Source organism: Scyliorhinus canicula, chromosome 16 (assembly GCF_902713615.1).
Source record: "Scyliorhinus canicula chromosome 16, sScyCan1.1, whole genome shotgun sequence".
NCBI classification, from domain to species: Eukaryota; Metazoa; Chordata; class Chondrichthyes; order Carcharhiniformes; family Scyliorhinidae; genus Scyliorhinus; species Scyliorhinus canicula.
Genome location: NC_052161.1, coordinates 52241324 through 52265125, shown reverse-complemented (window position 1 = coordinate 52265125; position 23802 = coordinate 52241324). Strand labels below are relative to the sequence as shown.

At 43.2% G+C, this 23802-nt stretch overlaps 1 protein-coding gene across 2 annotated transcripts in view; it reads left to right on the top strand.

The window, feature by feature from the left end:
* Window positions 1-23802, top strand: part of dntt (deoxynucleotidyltransferase, terminal) — a 356682-nt gene that overhangs the window by 196443 nt on the left and 136437 nt on the right. The window lies entirely within an intron of this gene.

Sequence of the window (23802 nt, the reverse complement as noted above, 5' to 3'; positions counted from 1 at the left end):
TTGCTCCCTGTATATCGTACAACACATGATAGGGCCTAAGACCCCCACATTCGGTCCTGAAAATAGCCACCCAGCTCAAATTTTTCTGGAAGCGCAAGGTTACTCACAAATTTGAGCAACAGGTGAAGACAGCCATTTCATGCTGCTGCCATGCAGTAATATAAGTGGTATGCTCCACTAATAGGGCCTGAAAGGAGGTGTGATGTTAATCAAGCATTCTTTATTCATAGCAGAACCCATGAAGTCTGAGTCATCTGCCTCCTTATCCCAGCTTATTCAGCTCTCCCATGTGTCCCAACTCCCTTTACAGTCAAGACTGTCTAACTTTGCCTTGAGATTTAGCTAAGCTTTCTGTGATGCACCCAGGACACTGACAGCAAATGCTGCCTTGTAATTGCTTTTAGTATTGGATTTATGTCTTCATAAGGTCCCACTTGGTCCTTGAAGATAATACAGTGTCATACTTGACCTTGTTTGGAGGTTAAAATATCAATTTATTTCAGAAAGATGAACAAGCACAAAAAAAAACCAATGCTATCATATAGTAATATGTTTATGATGGACAACTTTACAAGTAATTTGCCAACAGTACAGTCAATGTTCGATGCCACCTTGATGTGGTATTAGCATTTTAGTGCCAATTTTAGGAATTGGGATTGTAAATTGGAAGTACACATAATAATAATGATAATCGCTTATTTTCACAAGTAGGCTTCAATGAAGTCACTGTGAAAAGCCCCTAGTAGTCAGCAGATTGTGATGTCAGTCAGTGTGTAATGCTGGTTTGATGCCAGTGCTGCCATTTTTCACCTCAATGCGCTAGCTAAGTCTTTCTTCGGTACGTATATAGTTGAACACTTCCTGCTCAGCAGCAGGAAAGCTACAGACCACGTGCTGGAAAATTGGATGAGAATAGATAGGTGCTTGATGGCTGGCGCAGGCACGATCGGCCAATTGGCCTCTAGTTGTTATGTGAAAATCTATGACTTTATTTTTCACCAGTGCTAATAATGGGATCATGAAAGTCTTTCAGGTTATTTGATGATTGATATACACATGCCAGTAAAGTAAAGGTTAATAAATTGTACACATAAATTATAATAAATTGAATCTCTGAAGGACGCTAGTCTCAGAAGTATATAAGGAATAATGCAGAGCCTTGTGGGACAGAGGTTTGGAGTAGTAAGAGAGCAAGAGAGTAGTTTATTATGTTAGCGAGTTAGATGTAGATGAGTATAGTGAGTTTAGTTTATGTGTGATCAATCAACTGTTTGCTTCTTGGGGATAAATGTTGAATCCAGTTAGTAGTGCTCAATAAAATAGTTTTGTTGGTGTACAAGACTCGTTCTCTGATCAACACAACACATCGAAGCCATCCGGATAGAGCAAGGCAGAGACAAACACATGGTACCAGGCGTTTGTCCCTAGAATAGGTAGATTAGAGCGGGCACCGTAAACGAAAAAAAATTGAACGAAGCAATCAAGCCTCTACATCTGAGAGAAATCCGTGAAGCAAGATGGAGAGTCTGCAGAAACTGGATCATCTCACAACAGACGGTAAACTGTGTAAAAACTGGGCATTCTTCGAACTGCAGTTGAAGTTTTTCTCTCTGCCTCTGAACTCGAAAATTCTTCAGATTCAAGAAAAATAGCTCTCCTCTTAAATCTGGTTGGAACACAAGCTCCAGAGCTGTATAACTCGTTTGAATGCAATTCGGATGAGGACAAAATAAAGTAAAGTATTGTCATGAGAATGTTGCTTAAAAAATGTTTGGCTGCTCATGTTACTGCAGTGATGTCAGAGTGTGGGTGGAGCTGAGCTCTGGTTCTGCTTTTTAGTTTCACTTTGAGAAACGCTTGGGTGTGCCTGTGTCTTTTTGGTTTCGTGTTCAGTGTGTTGCAGCTGAAGTCAGACAAAGCAGCTGTACTGTTGAGCTCTCTGCCATGAAAGACTATCTCTGAATCATTTGGTGAATTCAGAATTATAAATATTTTCAGTAGTGAATGTAAACCCTGATGTGCTTCTGTTTAAAGATTTCTTAAGTCTTCTGGGTGTTAAAAGGACAGCTTACAGATTACTTAGTGTTGTATTCTTTGGTGGGGTGTATTTGATTTACTGGTTGCTAAGGTGTTCATTGTTTGTTTTAGAAAGGTTAACTTGAGTTCATAGAATAAACATTGTTTTGCTGTTTTAAAAAATACTTGTCCATTTCTGAAGTACCACTCCTGCAGAGTGGGCCCTGTGCTCCCCATACCACAATCTATTAAAAGTTGTGGGTCAGGTGAACTCCATGATATACTTTGGGGTTCTCTAAACCCTGGCCCATAACAATATAATTTTGCAAACGTTTGATGCGCACTGCAAAACGCAGGTAAATGAAACGTATGATCGGTATATAGAACATAGAACATAGAACACTACAGCGCAGTACGGGCCCTTCGGCCCTCGATGTTGCGCCGACCTGTGAAACCATCTGAAGCCTATCTGACCTACACTATTCCATTTTCATCCATATGTCTATCCAGTGACCACTTAAATGCCCTTAAAGTTGGCGAGTCTACTACTGTTGCAGGCAGAGCGTTCCACACCCCTACTACTCTCTGAGTAAAGAAACTGCCTCTGACATCTGTCCTATATCTCTCACCCCTCAATTTAAAGCTATGTCCCCTCGTGTTGGTCATCACCATCCGAGGAAAAAGGCTCTCACTGTCCACCCTATCTAACCCTCTGACTATCTTATATGTTCAGGAAATGGCTGCAATATAGGGGAGAGTCAGTAGATGTGTTCATTATGACATTAGAATTGAGGGCGCGGTCATGCAATTTTGCCTCCGCATCTGATTCCATGATATGAGATCAGATAGTGTTTGGAATACAAAATGAGCGTCTGCATGAGAAAATGCTTAGAAACCCGTTGTTATCATTGCAAGAGGTTATAAATATGTGCAAGGCTAGTGAGCAGGCATTGACCGAATATGCTGAGTTTCTAGCAACTGAAAAGGGCGTGAAGATGGGAAATGTAGCCGACACCATTGATGTTGTGTCGCAGCTTAGCAAACTGCGTGCACCGGAGCCTGCCATTTTGACGATGATGTCACAAGCGTCATGACGTGCACACGCTGCGGAACTGTGCAATTGTGACAAAAATGTCCGGTGCTGGGCAGACAGTGCAGGAACTGCAACGGGTTAGATCACTTTGCAGCATAGTTTTCACAAGTTGTTCCTGGAAACAAATTTTGGAAGTCTTACTGTTCAGAAGATCAGAAGTATCCAAAGAGAAGAAAAAAGTACAGTAACTCAAATGAAGACAGTGAACACGAGTAGTTTGATGAAGAGGATACATTCCTGATAACAACAGTCAATGAGGTTGCTGCAAGGGATTTAGATGAAGAATCCACTATGCTTCTCCAGAAGCAAATAAGTAAAAAATGGACTATAGATCTTGATCTGAATGGCATAGCTACACTATATAGGATAGGTACAGGTGCCTAAGTGAATATGGTTTTATGGAAGTCTTCGTTGAAAGCTTATGAAACGCCAACCATTGGGAAGTCTAGGTGTCGACTGCTGGACTACAATGGGAACATGGTCATCACGGAAGGTACATGTCATCTTCTGGTGAGACATGTAAAAATGGAAATGCCTCCAGTCTTCGAGGTGGTAAACCATGAGCAGACATCGGTAGTAGGTGTGCAAGCTTGTACAGCATTGGATCTGGTCCGAAGAGTATATTCAACAAATACGTCAACGGGAGAAGAATAAGTAAATTGGGAAAGTCTATCAAGTTTATTCAAAGAGCAAGAAGGAGAAGACCATGAGAGTCTGAGCAATGTGTGTCATAGAAAAGACAACAGTGAGGAAACAAAGTGTGATGAGCAACAAAAAAGAAGACTGGGAAAATCTACGTCAATCACTTGCGTCTAGTGATGTAGTGATCATGAGGAGCACTCCAGTTGTGCAGAGTGAAAGTGGAACTGACGGATCTCAGCTGCACTGTATGAAGGCAGATAAGCAAAGTGCACCAGTGAACAGGTCACATGGAAGCACAGCCAATAGGCAAGCTTCTGGGAAGTTGAAGAGTTTGTGGAATGTCGAGAGTTCAAGAGGAACTCAGAGGATTCTGAGGACACTGATGATGATGGTCGGGTCGTGTGCTTGTTGCACACAGAACAACATGTGATCTTGCAGTCAGATCAAACGGCAAGCAGGTTTTGAGGGCCGGGAAAGCACGAAAGCGACATCAAAGGCACAGAAAGAAACCGAGTCAACACAAATAATGGTTCAGACCAATAGAACTTTTAATTGCTTGGACTGATAACTTGGGATTGTAACATAACACAGCGAGGACTGATCCACACTCAGAAATTCTAAACAGTAAAAAGTTTATAAACGTAAAAGAATATTGTTAATTCTTCAAATGTATGTAACCGACATAACTCTGATGTTGTGTATGTTTCTTATTATCTATCTTTAGTGTATAGATAGGGTTTAGAGAGATATAGGGTTGCTGTCTGACATAGTGATTAAAGATAGTACAGGACAATGAGTATATGGGTTATACTGCATCACATAAGAATAAAAGAAAAAATATTATTATACATGCCGTAAAGTAATGGTTAATAAATTGTACACAGAGAGCTACTAGAGGAGCTAGTCTCAGAAGTATATAAGGGATAATGCAGAGCCTTGTGGGACAGAGGTTGGAGTAGGTGGTAGGAGCAGGAGCTAACTAGAAGGACTGAAGATATTGAGAGAGCAAGAGAGTAGTTTATTGTGTTAGTGAGTTAGATGTAGATGAGTATAGTGAATATAGTTTATGTGTGATCAATCAATTGTTTATTTCTGAGGCATAAGTGTCAAATCCAGTTAGTAGTGTTTAATAAAACTGTTTTGTTGGTTTACAAGACTCGTTCTCTGATCAACATTACGCAGCGAAGTCATCTGGGTGGAGCAAGGCAGAGAACAACACAATTGATTTCTACCTACTCTGGAAATGTAATCCATGAATTTTGTTTAAAGTTGGTGAAGTTGAAAGGGAGTGATGCTGTACGTTCTGGTTTTAAGAGCTCTGATCAGGCCACTTGATCGCAGTCATAGGTGCCATCTCCCTCGGACTGTACCTTGTCTGGGAGATTCCATGCTGGAATGGGCAATATCTCTAACATCTTGCAGTTTTCTGTAGACTGCTGTTTAAGGGAGGTGACTGGTGCTTTTTAAGTCAGAAAACGGGAGCACGGTAAGCAGAAATTTCTGGTACCCCCGTGGGATATTTACTGGTGGTGGAGGTGGCCTGTTATTGGCCAGCGACAGGACCTTCTGGTTCTGCCGATGTTTATGGGGTTTTGCGTGCCCTGCACCCTCTACCACCGGGGGGTGACTGAGAGATCCAGCTGGCGGAAAGGGCTTGAAAATTCCAGCTGTTGTGTTCACCATGACCAGAGAGCCTGCCCATGGCTTTGCCAGGATAGTGGACTTCACCATGGTGCTAGGTGGCATTGACTGCACCCTCATTGATTTGCGGACAGGAAGAGGGAGAAGAGGAAAGGAGGAGGGAACCAACATATCCCATTTCTGCCTGAGCTGTCCGTGATTCACTCATCCACTTATGATACCAATGAACACACCCCACTTTACTCTTTCAGTCACAGTTCAGCACTTTTCCTTCCCTCTATTTCAGTGTCCTCTTGGTCACAATTTTAAAGTAAAAATCACTACAAAATAACCATTCCAAACCAAATTTATCAAACAAACCATACAATATTCCATTCCATGTAATAAAACATTCCAATGTGCTCTGCAGAGGTTTGATGCACAAAATGCCACAATAAGCCATGCAGGATATTAGGGAAAATGCTTACTCACAAAGGTTTCAAGGAGTTCTTAATGGAGGCAAGAGATGTAAAGAGACCAATGATTTATGGAGGAAATTCCGGAGCTTAATAGCCCGGCAGCTAAAGGCACAGCTACCAGTGATGGAGCAATTAAAACAGGATTGTCCAAGGGGTCTGAATTAAATTAATTCAAATATCTCAGAGGGTTGTAGAGCTAGAGGAGAGTACAGAGATGGAGAGTGGGGGGGGGGGGGGGGGGGGGGGGGGGGGGGGGGGGGGTCAATGAGTGAAAACAAGGTTGAAAATTTTAAATCCGGGCATTGCTCAGGTGGGAACCACTGCATGCTTGTGGGCATAGGTGTGATGGACTCAAATTTACCAAGTGCAGGTGGCTAGCCAGGAGAGGATTGGAGTAGCGAAGCCTAAATGAAACAAAGGCTTGATGCCCAAGCAGCTCCAGCTGTAGGTAGTTTAAATCCAGACAGCACCACCTGAGCAGGCTGGGTTCACTGGCAGAGAGGCAACATCAAAGGTACTAGTGGGGTGGCAGTAGTGGGAAGGCTAATCATGCCATTTTAACGGTGGACACCAGCTTCATGCTTCAGGGTGCCACTGTCACTCTCCCAGCACAGCACCTCAGCAATCCTAGTCAACCTTTGGAGAAGAAATTGATGGATCGTGTGGGATACTTTGAGCACTGATATATGCAGCCATGGTGTGAGATTGTCTGGCACCAAGCTGTGCTTGTGTGGAAACAAGCTGGGCTTGCATGAGTTCCGTCTGAGTTTCCACTGCAGCACTCAGATAGAGGGTGGCTTATGCTTGTGTTGCAATGGAAGCTGAGGCAGTGGACATCATGTTTGGGTCCAAATTTGGAAATGGAGCTGGTCACCATTACCACACTGAAAAGGACCGGCTCCAAGCTTTGTGCAAAACCCTGAGCCAAATTACTGCCATGCTCCTGGACAGTGGACACAAGACTTCTGTAAAGACTTCCAATGCATCAAGTATTTAATTGTACATGCCCATCAACCTCTTTCTGTACATTGAACCATTTAACTTCCTTTCTGACTCTGCAGCAGAACTCATTTTTGAACTCACCCTCAGGGGAGCTGACATCTGAGCAACTTTTTTCCAAAGATCTGTTTTTTTTTATTCTTTCACAGGATCTAGGTAGCATTGGCTAGGCCAGAATTGTTGTTGTCCATCCCTAATTTCCCTTGAGAATGTTGCAGTGAGTTGCCTTCTTGAACCACTGCAGTCCATTTGGTGTAGGTATTAGCCAAGTTCTGCTCAGGACGGAGTTCCAGAAATTTAACTGAGCAACACAGAAGGAACAATGATAGACTTCCAAGTCAGGATGGTGTGTGGTTTGGAGGGTGATGTGTATCAGAGAATACATCCCTGCTGGTGAAGCATCACATGATCTGTAGTGACGTCAGTAGGGAGTGTTTGTGTGGGTTTGTGTAGTTCTGCATTTTAGATTGTATGAACAACATCCCTAAATAAAACATTTCATTGTGTTTGTAAGAATCCAGAGTGTGGCACCTCCATATCTTTCTCAAACTCAAATATATAACAAAATAGAACACTGGCGACAAGGATTGAGGCATGGAATTGCTGGAAGAAAAACTAAATGAGTGGAGACGGCATCGAGAGCATAGAAAGATTCTCGGACTGGACTCACACATATATGTGTCAGGCGAAATAAGTCACAGGTGCTGAAGGTTTTAAAAAATTAATGGACAAGCGTGTGTAAAGAAGAACGACAGTTCAAAAACTTGCTTGCCATTGAAAAGGTAGACTTTGGATTGCAGAGACCATACACATGGCAAAACTAAACTGAGCCGGAATGGGCATTCAGAAATCTTCCAACTGCTCCTCGGAAAAAAGTCAACCACAGGGAAAATAAATCCCAGCCAGTGTGGATAGGGGATTGTTTGTACCATGACAATTGGAAGGGAGGAAGTTGGTTGACATATAGATGCTAGGAGCCAGGATCCAAAATGGCAGGGAAAAAGGGCACCATGTATGCATTTGATGAAGACTGTGAGACTTGGAACTCATATCAGTAAAGATTCCAATCAAATGGCGGAGAACCTGAAGGTCGTAACCTGAAGGGAGTAAAACGTTTATGCTGACACAAAATTTAGTTCAGCCAGCAAAACCGGGAGATAAATCCCACATCGAGCTAATGAGGAATTTAGAAGGGCATTTCTCACCTAGACCATTATTAATTGCAGTGAGATTTCATTTCCACTCCTGCCATCAGGAAGAAGGCAAAAGCATTTCACAATTCACAGCAACTTGAACAGGGTTAGCTAAATATTGCAAATTTGGTGCAACACTTGATGATACTCTTTAGAATAGGCTGGTTTGTGCACTCTGCAGTGAAACTATTCGAAGGAAGCTGCTTGATGTGTGCGATTTAATTCTCAAAGCTGCCGGGAAGTTGCTATTTCTATGGAGCTAGCAATGAAAGCTAGTAGGGGCTGGTTTAGCACAGTGGGCTAAATAGCTGGCTTGTAAGGCAGACCAAGGCAGACCAGCAGCGTGGGTTCAATTCACGTAGCAGCCTCCCCGAACAGGCACCGGAATGTGGTGACTGGGGACAATAAGTGCATTTCATTTCAAAAGAAGCTTCACAGATAGGGGCTGGAGTGAGGATTAACAAAACAAGAAATAAGGCTTCAAGAGGCAACCATGTCATCAATGCAGACAGGTTGGATAGTAGGTAGGGGAATGCTAGAGTAGAAAAAATAAATGCAGGCATTGTGGCAAGCAGGGTCATATTGTCAAGGCATGTTGAGTTCAGAAAACTTCATCGACATCAATGTATACAAGAAAAAAGACACATCTAAATAGACTAGTCCTGTTGATAAATTAGTAAACAAAGTCCAAGACCACTCAGAAGATGACATACCCGGGGAAAATGCTCTTGTCGTTGCTGGGCATATCCAAAACGTAATGGTCAAATTGAGGTGAAAGTGGATACGGGTGCAGCTGCATCATTAATTTGTGAGACAATTTAACATCAAAAAGTGGGCAGCATGGTAGCATTGTGGATAGCACAATTGCTTCACAGCTCCAGGGTCCAGGTTCAATTCCCGGCTTGGGTCACTGTCTGTGCGGAGTCTGCACATCCTCCCCGTGTGTGCGTGGGTTTCCTCCGGGTGCTCCGGTTTCCTCCCACAGTCCAAAGATGTGCAGGTTAGGTGGATTGGCCATGATAAATTGCCCTTAGTGCCCAAAATTGCCCTTAGTGTTGGGTGGGGTTACTGGGTTATGGGGATAAGGTGGAGGTGTTGACCTTGGGTAGGGTGCTCTTTCCAAGAGCCGGTGCAGACTCGATGAGCCGAATGGCCTCCTTCTGCACTGTAAATTCTATGATATCTGCCTTTAAAACCGCAAAAAGATGTTGTGCCGTTAAAAGAATGCATTATGGTGTAAGTAGAAGTCAATGGACAGGCGATAGAGTTGTCTCTTCATGTTTCCATGGAAATTTTCCTTCTTTATTTGGTAGAGCAAGGTTGACAAAGTTGAAACTCAACCGAGGAGCAGTAAATCAACTAATGACGTCCCAGAACAAGCTACAACTCCTGGAGAAGTATGACTGGAGTTGAAGTGCAACTAAAAATGAAACCAAACAGTACACCAAAATGTCTCAAAGCTACAACAGTACCGTATGTCATCAGGCCAAAAGTCGATGAAAAACTAGAAAGGCTAGTTCAAACAGAGGTCATTGAACTACTTCCTACAAGTGAATAGGCAACACCAACAATTCCTGTATTGAAACACGATGGCTCAATGAGAATATGTGGAGATTTTAAAACCACTATTAACCCGGTATAATGTGCAGATCACCATCCACTGCTGCTGATTGAGATTTGTTTGCTGGATTCTCCGGAGGACAGAAATTCAGTCGAATTGATTTATCACAGACATATTTACAAATGAATGTGCGTGCAAAATCACAGCCATTACTCACTATCATGATACACAAAGGTCTATTTTGTTACAGAAGACTTCCTTTTGGAATAGCATTGCCCCTGCTCTTTTTCAGAGGTCCATGGATCAAATTCAAAGTGTACGAAATGGGATGCATTGTTATTTAGATTACTTTTACATCACCAGTTTGACTGAACAGGGACACTTGAAGAACTTCAAAGCCACTCTGAAACGTCTGCAAAACCATAATCTCAGAGTTAAAAAGAAAAAGTGCGACTTTTTCAAGATACCTATAAATTATCTGGGCCACACCATTGAACTACTTGCTACAAGTGAATCGATAAAGATAACTTAAGCAAGGAGCCAAAGAAGATGACAACAATCTTAGAATCGCCACGCCCTAAAAAATGTGATACAACCTGGATCGTTTGTAGGATTAATCAATTAAATTGCTAAATTTGTGCCGAATTTAGCAACATGATTGAAGCCTTTAAACATTTTGTCATGTGCCAACAGGTGTGGGAGTGGTCAGAAGAATGCAAAAGTGTATACAATGAATTAAATGATGCCTTACAGAAGTCCAAGTTGTTTGTTCACTACAATCCCACGCTCATGTTACAACTTGCTTGCGATTGGTCACCCTATGGGGTTGGTGCAGTAGTGTCGCACAAAATGCTTCAGAGGAACGACCAATAGCATTTGCTTCACAAACTCTCACTAGCGAGAAACTAATAATGTTCATCCAGAAAAAGAGGGTTTGAGCATCAGGATAAGATGGTTCCACCATTAGCTTTATGGATGTAATTTTACTCTTTTGATAGATTAATCTTTGGGCCCTATAGAGGTATTCCTCTTTAGCAGATAATAGGTTACAAGGATGGTCTTTGGTATTGCCGGCCCACACATACGATATTCAATATCACAAGTCAGAGAAGCATGCAAATGCTGATGCTTTTTCAAAATTGGCATTACAAGTCAAGCACGACTCAGAAGAACATTTTGTCAACATCCTGTATTTGCCACCGTGGATAATGTACCTGCGACTTCTTTCAAGCAGAGAGGTGTGCAAGAACTGATCCAGTGATCGGGAAGGTGATGGTAATGGTCCAAAAAGGAATGCTGTCAGACGTTCATAGGGAAGGTCCAGACCTCAAACCCTACATCAGAGAAAGACTTGAGTTGACAGTTCGGAATAAAGTTTTATTACAGGCAATCCAAATGATGATTTCACTATGCTTGCGTAGTAAAGTCCTTGACCAACTGCATGAGGGACATCTTGGTGTGGTGAGGATAGAGGAGCTGGCACGCAGTTATTTTCGTGGCCAGAGTTAGATGCCCAAATCAAAGAGAAATTGGAGTAATGTCAATCCTATGCAAAACTAAGAAACACTCCACTGCTACAACCATTACATCTGTGGGACTGGCTAACACAGACGTGGCACAGAATACACACAGATTATGCTGGTCCACTGGAGGGCCATATGTTCCTAGTGATTGTGGATGCACACTCAAAGTGGCCAGAACTCGTGATCATGAAACAAACCATTAAGAAGCTAGACAAAATATTCACAGGATTTCGAGGACTACCTGAAGGGAAATGGTATACACCACATCAAGTCAGCTCTGTACCAACCTGCAACCAATGGGTTGGCCAATTCTTTCGTTCAACCATTGAAACATTCCATCAGAGCATCGGAGGACCCAGCTCCATGGGCAAGAAGAATAAACAAATTCATAATGTCTTACCAGAACACCACATACACAACAGAGTTCACCAGCAATTCTGCTGCTCAGGAGCAAACTGCGAACACAGTGTAATTTGTTACTATCACCAGATACTTCTGAGATTGTCAAATGACAACAATGAGCGCAGATTGCTCAGAGAGAACAAAACTCTATAAAACGAATATTCAGTCAAGGAGAGAGAGTGCTAGCCAGAAGCTACACCATCAGCGAGAAATGGGTGGATACCTGCAGGTCCAATATCATACCTATACAGATGGATGATGAAGGAGTTTGGCGATGTCATACTGACCAGCTCCCAGCTTCATGAAGTGAAATTGCTGAAACTTCTCAACAGGTTTTTCCAATGGAAAATTTAGCCAGCGATACTTTGGAACCGAGAGAAGTACGAATTATGTTTCTGAGGACGTCCCAATACCTATAAAGATGGACACTGGAGTAACATCCCAGGGAGTACCACCTACTGAAGGAAAAGAGGACACTTCCAAGTTTACGAGTAGTCAGGTTACAATGTTGAATACAACCCAAAAGGAATAGATGCCCACCTTATAGACTGTCGTATTGAGTTGTGTAAATATGGGCAGCACGGTAGCACAGTGGTTAGCACTGTGGCTTCACAGTGCCAGGGTCCCAGGTTCGATTCCCAGCTGGGTCACTGTCTGTGCGGAGTCTGCACCTTCTCCCTGTGTCTGTGTGGGTTTCCTCCGAGTGCTCCAGTTTCCTCCACTAGTCCAGAAAGACATGCTGTTAGGTAATTTGGACACTCTGAAGTCTCCCTGTGTACCCGACCAGGCGCCGGAATGTGGCGACAAAGGGCTTTTCACAGTAACTTCATTGCAATGTAAGCCTACTTGTGACAATAAAGATTATTATTATTGTAATATATATACATGCATAGAGATAATGCCTAATTGTGTCTGTTCTTTAAATGTTAAATTGTAGCTGTTGTACAAAACAAGTAAAGCGGGAGGAGTGTTATATGTCAGAGAATACATCGCTGCTGGTGAAGCATCACATAACCTGTAGCAGAGAGTGTTTGCAAAGGCTTCACTTCTCCCTGTTAGATTGTACGAGCAACATCCCAAAATAAAACATCGCATTGTGTTTGTAAAAATCCAGAGTGTGGGCACCTCCATACATTTTCTCTTTGAGACAAACTCAAAGGTGTAACAAAGGGGAACTTGGAGCTGATGGTGTTATCATGCAACTGCTGCCCTGGAAGGTGTTGAGCTTCTTCAGTATTATTCGAACTATACTCATCCAGGAAAGTAGAGAATACCCCATTGCACTCCTGATTTGTGCCTTGTAGATTGTGGAATGACTTTGGGGAGTGAAGAAGTGAGTTATTCTCTGCAGAATTCCCAATCTCTGACCTGCTCTTGTGGTCACAGTATTTATATGGCTAGTCTAGTTCAGTTCTTTGTCAATGGTAACTATCAGGATGTTGATAATGGGGTATTCAGCAATGTGAAATCCATGAATTTCAGGGGGAGGAGGTTAGATTCTTTATTATTGAAGGTGGTAATTGGAGATGAATTTGTGTGGTATGATTGTTACTTGTTATTTATCAGTCGAAACCTGAATGTTGTCCAGGTCTTGCTGTATTTGAGCATAGACTGCTTCAGGACCTGAGAGTCACAAATGGTGCTGAACATTGTGCAATCAGCAGCAAGCATCCTCATTTCTGACCTTATGATGGACGGATGGTCATTGATGACGAAGCTGAAAATAACTGGTCCTATAACACTAGTCTGATGAACTCCCGAAGTGATGCCCTGGGACTGAGATGATTGACCTCCAACAACCAAAAAACATCTTCCCTTGTGTCAGGTATGACTTCAAACAATGGAGCGTTTTCCCCTGATTAACATAGACTCCAATTTTGCGAGGGCACCTTGATGCCACACTTGGTCAAATGCTGCCATGATGTCAAGGGCAGTCACTCACCTCTCACCCTCTTCTCTTGAACTCAGCTCTTTTGGACTAAGGCTGTAATGAGGTCAGGGGTTGAATGACCCTGATGGAACCCAAACTGAGCATCAGTGAGCAGGCTTTTGTTGAGTTATTGCTGCTTGAGTGTACTGTGGATGACCCCTTCCATCACTTTACTGATGATTAGAGTAGGCTGATAGGACATCAGTTGGCTGGGTTGATTTCTCCTGCTTATTTGAACAGGACATACCTGGGCATTTTCCCACTTTGCCAGGTAGATGCCAGTGTTGTCTCTGTACTGGAACAGCCTGGCTAGGAACATAGAACATAGAACGATACAGCACAGTACAGGCCCTTCGGCCCACGATGTTGCACCGACATGGGAAGTCAAAAAAATTGGAAACTTTTTGGAGCTCAAGTCTTCAGTACGTTGTCAGGCCCCATAGCCTTTGCAGTATCCAGTGCCTTCAGCCGTTTCTTGATATCAAGTGGAGCGAATTGAATTGGCTGAAGACTGGCATCTGTCTGCTGGGGACAGCAGGGTGAGGCTGAGATGGATCATTCACTCGGCATTTCTGACTGAAGATTGTTGCGAATGATTCAGCCTTGTTTCTTGCACTGATGTGCTGAGCTCGATCATTGAGGATGGGGATATTTGTGGAGCCCCTTCCTCCAGTGAGTTGTTTAATTGTCCACTTTTATTCACGATTGGATGTGACAGGACTGCAGAGTTTAGATCTGATTCATTGGTTGTGGGACTGCTCAGCTTTGTTGTTGGCATGCTGCTTATGATCTTTGACAAACAAGTAGACCTGTGTTGCAGTTTCACCAGGTTGACACCTCATTTTTAGGTATGCCTAGCGCTGCTCCTGGCATGCCCTCCTGCAACTTCATTGCACAAGCGTCGATGCCCTGGCTTGATAGTAATACTAGGGTGGGAGAATATGCCAGGCCATGTGGTTACAGATTGTGATTGTATACTATTCTGGTGTAGCTAGCTGATGGCCCACAGTGCCTCACGGATGTCCAGTTTTGAGTTGCTAGATCTGTTTGAAATCTATCCCATTCAGCATGGTGGTAGTGCAACACAACACGATGGAGGGTATCCTTAGTGCGAAGATGGAACTTTGTCTCCACAAAGACTGTGGGTACATACTATACTTGTGTAAATGAGCAAGCAGGACATACATGGATTAATCACACATCACAAGATCTGCTCGTTTTTGGCCTTATCCAATTTTTCCCCTTTCACTCTGAGAACTGAGGTGTATCTTTACAGATAGCTTTTAAATATATACAGTATTTCTCCTTTCTTCTACAAATATTAAATACTCCAGTTATATCTTTGAGATGTCGAAGCAGGTGATTACTTCTCTGGAATTTCAATTTGACTTTTATTAAGACTTCCTTAACTGCCATTAGGGTTGAAACGGAATTGATCTAGTTGCGTCTATATCCTGGAAAAAAGGTCAACAGGAGTCAAGACCTCTGGGAGAGAAGGAAAGAAATTTTGTCCAAAAAGCTGGCGAAGTGTTACCAATATCTTTTATCATAATAATCTTTATTAGTGTCACAAGTAGGCTTGCATTAACACTGCAATGAAGTTACTGTGAAAATCGCCACACTCCGGCGCCTGTTCGGGTACACTGAGGGAGAATTCAGAATGTCCAATTCACCTAACAGCACGTCTTTCAGGACTTGTGGGAGGAAACCGGAGCTCCCGGAGGAAACCCGTGCAGACACAGGGAGAATGTGCAGATTCTACAGAGTGACCCAAGTTGGGAATCAAACCCGTGCCCCTGTCACTGTGAAGCAACAGTGCTAACCACTGTGTGCTACCATGCTGCTCTTGTTGAACATAATCTCACACATGGACTATATTTATATCAGTTTTGGATAAGATAGACAAGGAAAATTTGTGCCCATTAGCTGATTGTACTAGGACAGATTTAAGTGGCTGAATAAAATGCTCCATAATCGGGAGCATCTGGCGCTTCATGTAGGGTATTATGCGGCGTGATGGCACCAGGCTCCATTCTTGATATCATCACGCTGGTTTCAGTTAATATCTTTTTGACCTGCCTATGTTATTCAAATATTGAGGCAATGAACAATCTGACTGAAATAACATAGGCAGAAGGCAATAATACGCCTTCAAGGTGAGATTCACGTCAGGTAACCTGTTTTTTTTTTCAGGAAAGGTTGTTTGGATGGATTTTTAAACTTTAGCTGGGAGCAGAGTTTCAGCTTTTCAGTTCCAAAACTTTTGATTGCAGGGAATGCTCATTTCACTGGGCAGAGTTGAATTTGGGGCATTTTCTCTTCAGGTTTCTGCCCTCTTTGAGAGGGGTCTTTGGAAACTATTCTACTACCCATAACCCAGGGATGAAGAGTGTCAACTCTCAGGTATAGTTGAGGCAGCCACAATGCTTATAGTCTCAGGATTTTGAGTATTCCTGACCTTTTCACCAGCCTGGATGTGTTGGATGGATGGCTTCTGGGTGATAAGGGCTAACCTCTCAAGAGATGACTCGTGATACCCGTCAGGGTCCCAGGATGCTCGGATCCCAGGAAGAGAGGAGGTACAAAGAGAGCTGTACCAGCACCAGGGCCATGACCTCCTCAAAATGTGCTTCTGATGTCTGGAATGTTCCGGAGGTGCATTGCAGTACTCCCTCTCATACGTGTCCCTGATGGTCATAGTCTGCCGTGTGTTCCACAACATCGCCGTACAAAGAGGACACAGATGGAAGGTGACCTCAGACCAGAAAGAGACCAATCCTCTGAGGGCAATGGCGAGGATACGGCCAGGGAACACGGCAATACTGCAGAGAATGTCCCTTTTTGGGACCGGGAGTATGGCCATGACACCAGGGGCGCCTTGACATGCCAACAGTTTCTGTACATCCTCTAGCCTTGCCTACATAAGATGTTTCTAGTAATATGTCCCTCATATTACTAGAATTACTAGGGGGCAGCAGGGTAGCATGGTGGTTAGCATAAATGCTTCACAGCTCCAGGGTCCCAGGTTTGATTCCCGGCTGGGTCACTGTCTGTGTGGAGTCTGCACGTCCTCCCCCTGTGTGTGTGGGTTTCCTCCGGGTGCTCCGGTTTCCTCCCACAGTCCAAAGATGTGCGGGTTAGGTGGATTGGCCATGCTAAATTGCCCGTAGTGTCCTAATAAAAAGTAAGGTTAAGGGGGGGGTTGTTAGGTTATGGGTATAGGGTGGATACGTGGGTTTGAGTAGGGTGATCATGGCTCAGCACAACATTGAGGGCCGAAGGGCCTGTTCTGTGCTGTACTGTTCTATGTTCTATGTTCTATCTCGCAGTTGCAATGAGCAAGTCCTGAAGTCCTAACATACAATTCTTCTCCATCGATCCCCAACTATTCCAGTCCTCCTTCAACGTTTGATATCATACCTCCACCTTCAGCCACTTGTCACATAGCCATAGCTATCAAAAATAACATAAACATAAGGGAATGCAAGTTCTGAGTTTATTCATAAGCCTTCAAAGGCAAACCAACATACTTTAAGAGAGATGTCAGCCTTGTGTTTCTATTCGTGACTAATGTGAGTATGTACAAAAACATTTCTGAGTGCTTCGATGCAGTTTTCTGGTGTCTGATCTGCCACATCCCTTGTGCCGAGTGTCCTCGGTGGGTGTCCTCTGAGTGGTTTAGGCCTTGAGGGCCGGCCACACCTGGAGACTCTTGCTGAGATACATGTAATCTTGATCAGGCCAGCACTTGCTCCTCATGAGGTGTCAGGACATCTAACTGAGCTACACCATCGAATGTAAAAGCTCGCTCTTGGATACTGTGGGTTAATTTTTCCTGAAAAGATTTTACACAACGGTTTTATGAACGATCTCAAACTGTCACGTCATGTCTCAACCCCATTATCAGATCAGCACGTGCCCAACTCAAGCCTACGTTCAGGTATCAGAAGGTCACCCTGCCAACTACCAAACATTTCAATTCTTAACTGCAAGCCGTGCACAATGGCATGGTTTAGGACAGCTGTGCACTTGTGGATACATGCAACTTTGGATGAGCAGCTAATCTTTAATACCTACAACATTCGCTTTCTGGGCCTGTATCACACTGGAACAATATTGCTCATACAGATGCCATACTCACCTTTGCCGACTTCATGAGGTCATTTAATATTTTGTGGCATTGGGACTAGGTCTGCCTCAACACATCTACACCGCTAACCTCTTTAGTCACCTCTGACCATGCAGCACAAGTCTCCGTCTTACACGTGCTCTGAATGATCTCAACCCAGGGTTCTTTTGCAAGAGGCGCAGGGGGAATAAAAGGAAGAACATTTTTATGCAATGAGAGGTGATGGCATAGAATGTGCTGCCCAAGGGGATGATGGAATCAGAGATGATCAATGATTTCAGAAAAAAATTTAATGGCCACTTGAATGAAATAAACTTGTGGTAAGGTGGCATAGTGGTTAGCATTGCTGCCTCACAGCACCAGGGACGTAGGTTCTCTTTCGGCCTTGGGTGACTGGCTGTGTGGAGTTTGCATGTTCTCACTGTGTCTGCATTGGTTTCCTCCCACAGTCCAAAGATGTGCAGGGTAGGTGGATTGGCCATGCTAAACAAAATTGCCCGTTGGTGTCCAGGGATGTGAAGATAAGGTTATGGGATTACGGGATAGTGCGGGGGAGTGGGCGTAGAATTCTCTTTCAGAGGGTCAGTGCAGACTGGCCTCCTTCTGCACTGTCGGGATTCTATAATTTTTTGAGGTTGACAGGATAGTGTGGAGGAAATGGGGCTGGCTGGATTTTTCCATGCAGAGCCAGCATCGCCTCGTTGGACTGATGGCTTACTTCCATATTGTAAATGATACTATGTCCTATTTTCTTTACATACAATCAATGAAATAAACAGGAGACGTTTGTCCATTCATCAACATTAGTTGTATACACTACTTACCTCAACAGGACCTGTACGTTTCACTGCTTCATGGAATGCATAATTGACAATAATTGATATAATGTGGATGAATGTGGAGACATAGTTGACACTCACGGAAGGACATTAGACATAAGTATATCAACTCAGTGGGTTTTTGTGGTGCGTGTGGTGTTTGCCAAGCAGAAGAGGCCTAGACCCTGGGGCCATAGGGTTTATAGAATTCTCCCTGTTCTGTTGCTAGGAATTGTAAGTGTTTGATGTATTGTGGAATATCTTTTCAAACAAGACAAGGAAACTGATTTTTGGAGATTTTCTTTCTGTTCATTCTTGTATTTGTGTGAAAAGAAAAAAAGTTGGTGATCTATTTATTTCCATTTTGAGTTATAATACATTGGCAGGTTGTGCATTATCTTCCCTAAAATTATCCAGACTATGAATTGTGACTCCTTTGTTGCTAACTGTTTGGCTTGTAGTTATAAATACCGGGGGCTAGTTTAATTCAGTTGGCTGGACAGGTGGTTTGTGGTGTAGACCAAGTTTAACAGCAGGGGGTTTCAATTCCTGTACCGGCTGAGGCCCCACCTTCGCAACCTTGAAAGCAGCCTATGGTCATCTGGGGCTATGGTGGCTTTGCTTACTTTAGAGATGGGTAGCTCCTATTTCAGCCTGCAGAATATATATATTTTTTAAAAGGTGTAAATCTATGCATTGATTTTTGTTGAATGTTTTTGTATTTTGTGTGGGTGGAAGTCGAAGTCAGGTTTCTAGGTTTGTTATATGTTAGTGCCTCTAATTTGTGATTCTGCTGTTTTTCATTGAGTGTGCTGAATGCCGCATCAAGAGCTGAATATAATAGCTTCAAAGTTATTTTTGCTTATGATTTATGCACTCTTGTGTCCCAGTATCTGTTTGATTTGTCATTGAGTGCTTGTCTGCAGTGTTTGCAGGCTGACTGGCTTGTCAGTCTGTTTTGTGACAAGAGAGCTGTGTTTTGTAACATTTCTAAGCAGAAATTCTGCTAATAATTATTTGATGTGACTGGTCCATTTTGTCAGTTTCTTTGTCCTTGTATGTAAGGAGATATAATGGTGTATATTCTCTATGCTGATAGGTTTCTGTCTATTCCATTCAGAGTAGCTGATTATGCTTTACATTCTAACAACTGAAGTAACAACATGTAAAATGAGAAAAAGACATTCGACCCATCAAGCACGCTCCTCCAAATAGTTTGCAGCATTATTATCTCTGCCCTCACCTTTTTTCATTCTTCTACAAAAACTGGGGATCTGGAGGATGAAAATAAAACTTAGTGAAATTTCTGACATTTCCTGAAGCTAATTGAGCAATATATCTTCAGTCAGCAAGTTGCCCCGAGTTGTCAAAGAACTTACTGTTAATGAGCTGAGTGAAAGTGCCCCAATAGTATTGCTATTGAAAGGGGCAGATAAAGTGCTCTTTTGTGTTGATGCGAATCTGCATCAGAACACTTAAATGTAATCATTACACACTGCAAACCATACGTGATGTTCTGCCTTCACTAGCAAAAACAAAAATATTCAGTATTGTGACTGCAAGGGATGGGTTTTGATATGTTTCATTAGATAGTCCATTAGCTGCCCTTTCAACGCCATTTGGAAAGTATTGAGAGTTTGCAAATGCATTAGTCAGGAAACCGCTCGAAAGATAATACAAGAAACTAACCTAAAATGTTCTAGGGAATAGAATTACTGCAACAAAGCATAAATTAATGTTATCAACAAGAAAGGCAAGGAAATATTTCCTACTGATATTTTGATCAGGTACGATCGAAATGATGACAGGAAGTGATGGCTACTGATATATCAAAGTTAGTGCCCTGCAATATAAATGAGTACACCTATCTGAGAATGAATTGACTGAGGGCAGACGTCAGCACCTTACATCTCCAGAGCCACATGAAGCTCAATAAGAACTCCTGCAGCTCCCAACCTTGATCGATTCAACACATTTTTTTCTCAAGATCAATTTTTATGAAATAGCTATCTAAATGTGTTTCTAATTTTTTTTAAATCTGGTATTTATAACTCTCCTTGGTGATGATTATTTTAACAGATAACTTGGGAATGTTTAGTTGCAAGAATAGGAAACTATCGAAAACTTGCTTGGATCAAAATAGTGAAGTCTTGTTGGTAATTTCTTCAGCTGGGAGCCCTTTGGTAAACTTGGTTATTTTCGTTTATGGTTCCCCTATGGGGATCATAACAAAATATTGCTTGAAAAGACAAAATGTGCAGAGCTGCAAGTGAAAGAAACATTAGTAATCCACACAGTGCTCTGCCCAATACGGTGGCCTCCGCTCTTAGCCACTTCTCGTAGTGCTCCCCTTGTGGCCACTGAGGTGGTGGAGGCAGCCTGTTCACTTGTCTCGATTTGTGGCTGAGATGCAAGTGACAGTCATCCTCATTGTGGAGGTACCAGTGGGAGCACTTAAGGAGGCTGCTGCACCAACATTATTGTAGGGACAGTATCCATTACTGGACCCTGGTACAAAACTGGTCTATCAGTTGAGGCTTGCATCCTCACCCTCCTCTGTGACCACCACAGTCCTTGGCAGGTGCTCACGATAGGCAGAGAGAGCTACCAGTTGGGGAACATCTTGCAATCCCGCCAAACATCCCTACACCATCAGTGCCACGAACTGGCAATGGCCGATAGTGTGTCTTGCATGAGAACATATGCTGCCTATGGCTGCCATTGAGGGTGGCAAACATTCCCAATAGTGGATCTCATGTGTTCAAAACCCTGAGCCACTGTGGCACACATAAGCTGCATGGGTTCCTGCATTCATAATCCATGATCCCACATTGCCTCACGGAGCACCGACATGTAGGTGCACATCTGTTACTGCTGGTCTAAGTAGAACCTCCTATCCTGTGACCCCTTAGACTGTGCATTTGTGCCTTGCTGATCATGGCTATGTCTGTCATAGAATCATAATATGGTTATCAGCACAGATGAAGGCTATTTGATCCGTTCTATCTATGCTGTCTCCATAACGGAGTAATCCTAATGCAACCCCACCCCCTCCCCCACTCCCCCGCCTTCTCCCTCTGGCCCTGCATTTTCTTCCTTTGCAGATAATAATCCAATTGCCTCTTGAAGTCCTCAATTCAGCACATCTCCAGCAGACTATCAAGCAGTACATTTCAGATCCTAGCCACTTGTTGCATGAGAAATATTTTTCCTCATGTTGTCATTGCTTCTTTTGCCAATTACCTTATTTCTGTATCCTCTCGTTCTCGATCCTTCCACCAATGGGAGCAGTTCTTCCTATCTACTCTGTCCGGACACCATCTGATTTCAAATATCTCTATCAAATCTCCTCTCAACTTGATCTTCTCCAAGGAAAAACAATCCCAATTTCTCCAATCTATCCACCTATCTGAAGTTCCTGCTGAAGTAACCATTCTCCTGAATCTTTCCTGCACCATCTCCAATGAATTCATATCTGTCCTAAAGTGTGGTGCCCAGAACTGAATGTAATATTCCAGTTGAGACCAAACCAGTATGTTGTACGGGTTTAACATAACATCCTCGCTTTTGCACTCCATGCCCCTATTTATAAAGCCCACGACGCCATATGTTTTACAAACCACTCTCTCAAAATTCTTCTGCCATCTTCAATTATTTATGCACATATACAGCCAGGCCCCTTTTCCCCTCAATGCTTTAGAATTACACTCTTTATTTTATACTCTCTCCATGTCCTTCCTAATGAAATGAATAATTTCACGTCACTGTATTAAATTTAATTTGCCACGTGTCTGCCCAGTCCATTAGCCTTTCTGTGTCCTTTTACTGTTCTACACTATCCCCCTCACAGTTCAAAATACTTCCAAGTTTTGTATCATCTGCAAACTTGGAAATTGTGCCCTGAACACCAATGCCTGGGATCATAAATATATATCAGGAAGGTCAGGGGTCCTTACAGTGATCCATGAGAAACTTCCCATAAACCAACCATTAATCACTACCCTGTTTCCTGTCACTTGACTAATGTCATTAAGTGTGTTGTTACTGTCCCTTTTATTTTATGAACTCTAAGTTTGCTCAGACGTCTGTTATGTGGCACTTAATTAAATGCGTTCCAGGCGTTCATGTATGCCACATCATTAGGATCACTCTCATCAACCCTGATTATTACCTCATTGAAAAACACAAGCAAATTAGTTGAACACTATTTTCCCTTACCAACGCCTTACTGGCTTTCCTTAATTAACCCGGATTTGCCCAATTAACGATTAACAAAAGCACTGTCCCTCTCAGTGTTATGTGCACCTTGGTATTCCTCTCTACCATTACCTCCTGGTTGCCATACCCCTGCCAAGTCAGTTTGAACTCTCCCCAAAACATTGGCAAATCACCTCGCAGGGAAATTGGTCATGGCTCCATTTAGATGCAACCCGTCCAGTCTGCACAGGTCCTATCATCCCCAGATCATGGCCTACTGTTTCAGGAATCCAACACACCCTGTTCTGCACCATCTTTCCAGCCAAACATTCATTTTCTCCATTCTAGTTAATAGAAACTGCACATCTCAATGCTAGCAGGTCCTCAGCAGCACCATGTTTCGGAGCCTCTGTGATAGGTCAGTAAGTGCTCTGGGCACACATTCCTGCCATGTTCAGGAGCAGTATTCACCCTGAGAATCCGCAGCTGCAGTTTCTGTTGGAGATTGAATACCCAGAGATTGGTATTGCGGGTTGGGGGTAGCACACATCTTGCCACCGTGAATCAGATAATTGAAACGTCTCCTCTCTTGGACCCAGTTTCTGTGGACCACACATTTTCTGCTGACTGTATCAATGTCCTCTATCCAGGACTGCTTGGCTTGGGTGGGTGACCTTTTATCACTCTCCGGGAAAAGGACCTCTCTCTCCTCCCTGCTAGCTCCAAGGAAGATCTCCAGGCCTGGTTTGACAAATTGACAGGCCCTGCCCGAGTATTCACGTCCTCTGCCACATTCCTGAGGCATCTTTCTACTGACAGGTAATGCAATGAAACAGAATCCGCAGTAATAGCTGCTGCTGTAAGTTTAAACGGGCACACACAGTCCTGCCTCCATTTCTCACATCACCACCTCCTCCCCTGCCTCCTCCACTGCATCCTCCCCACTTGCCACTAATTGGCCAATGAACCCATTGCGAACCAATTATCAGTCTGACTCCATGAAAACCTGGGGCTATGACTGCTCCCCTTCAGGGTTTGGGGACTTAGAAACATGCCTGATGTCTGATATGCAGCCTAGAAGGAAAATCATGCCCGCGATGTATGCCAACAGCTACAGGTCAAGGAGCAAAGGGAACCACTTATTAACCAACAGCTACCAGAAAGGCACTGAGGGATAAATGAGTGATAACTATTAGAACC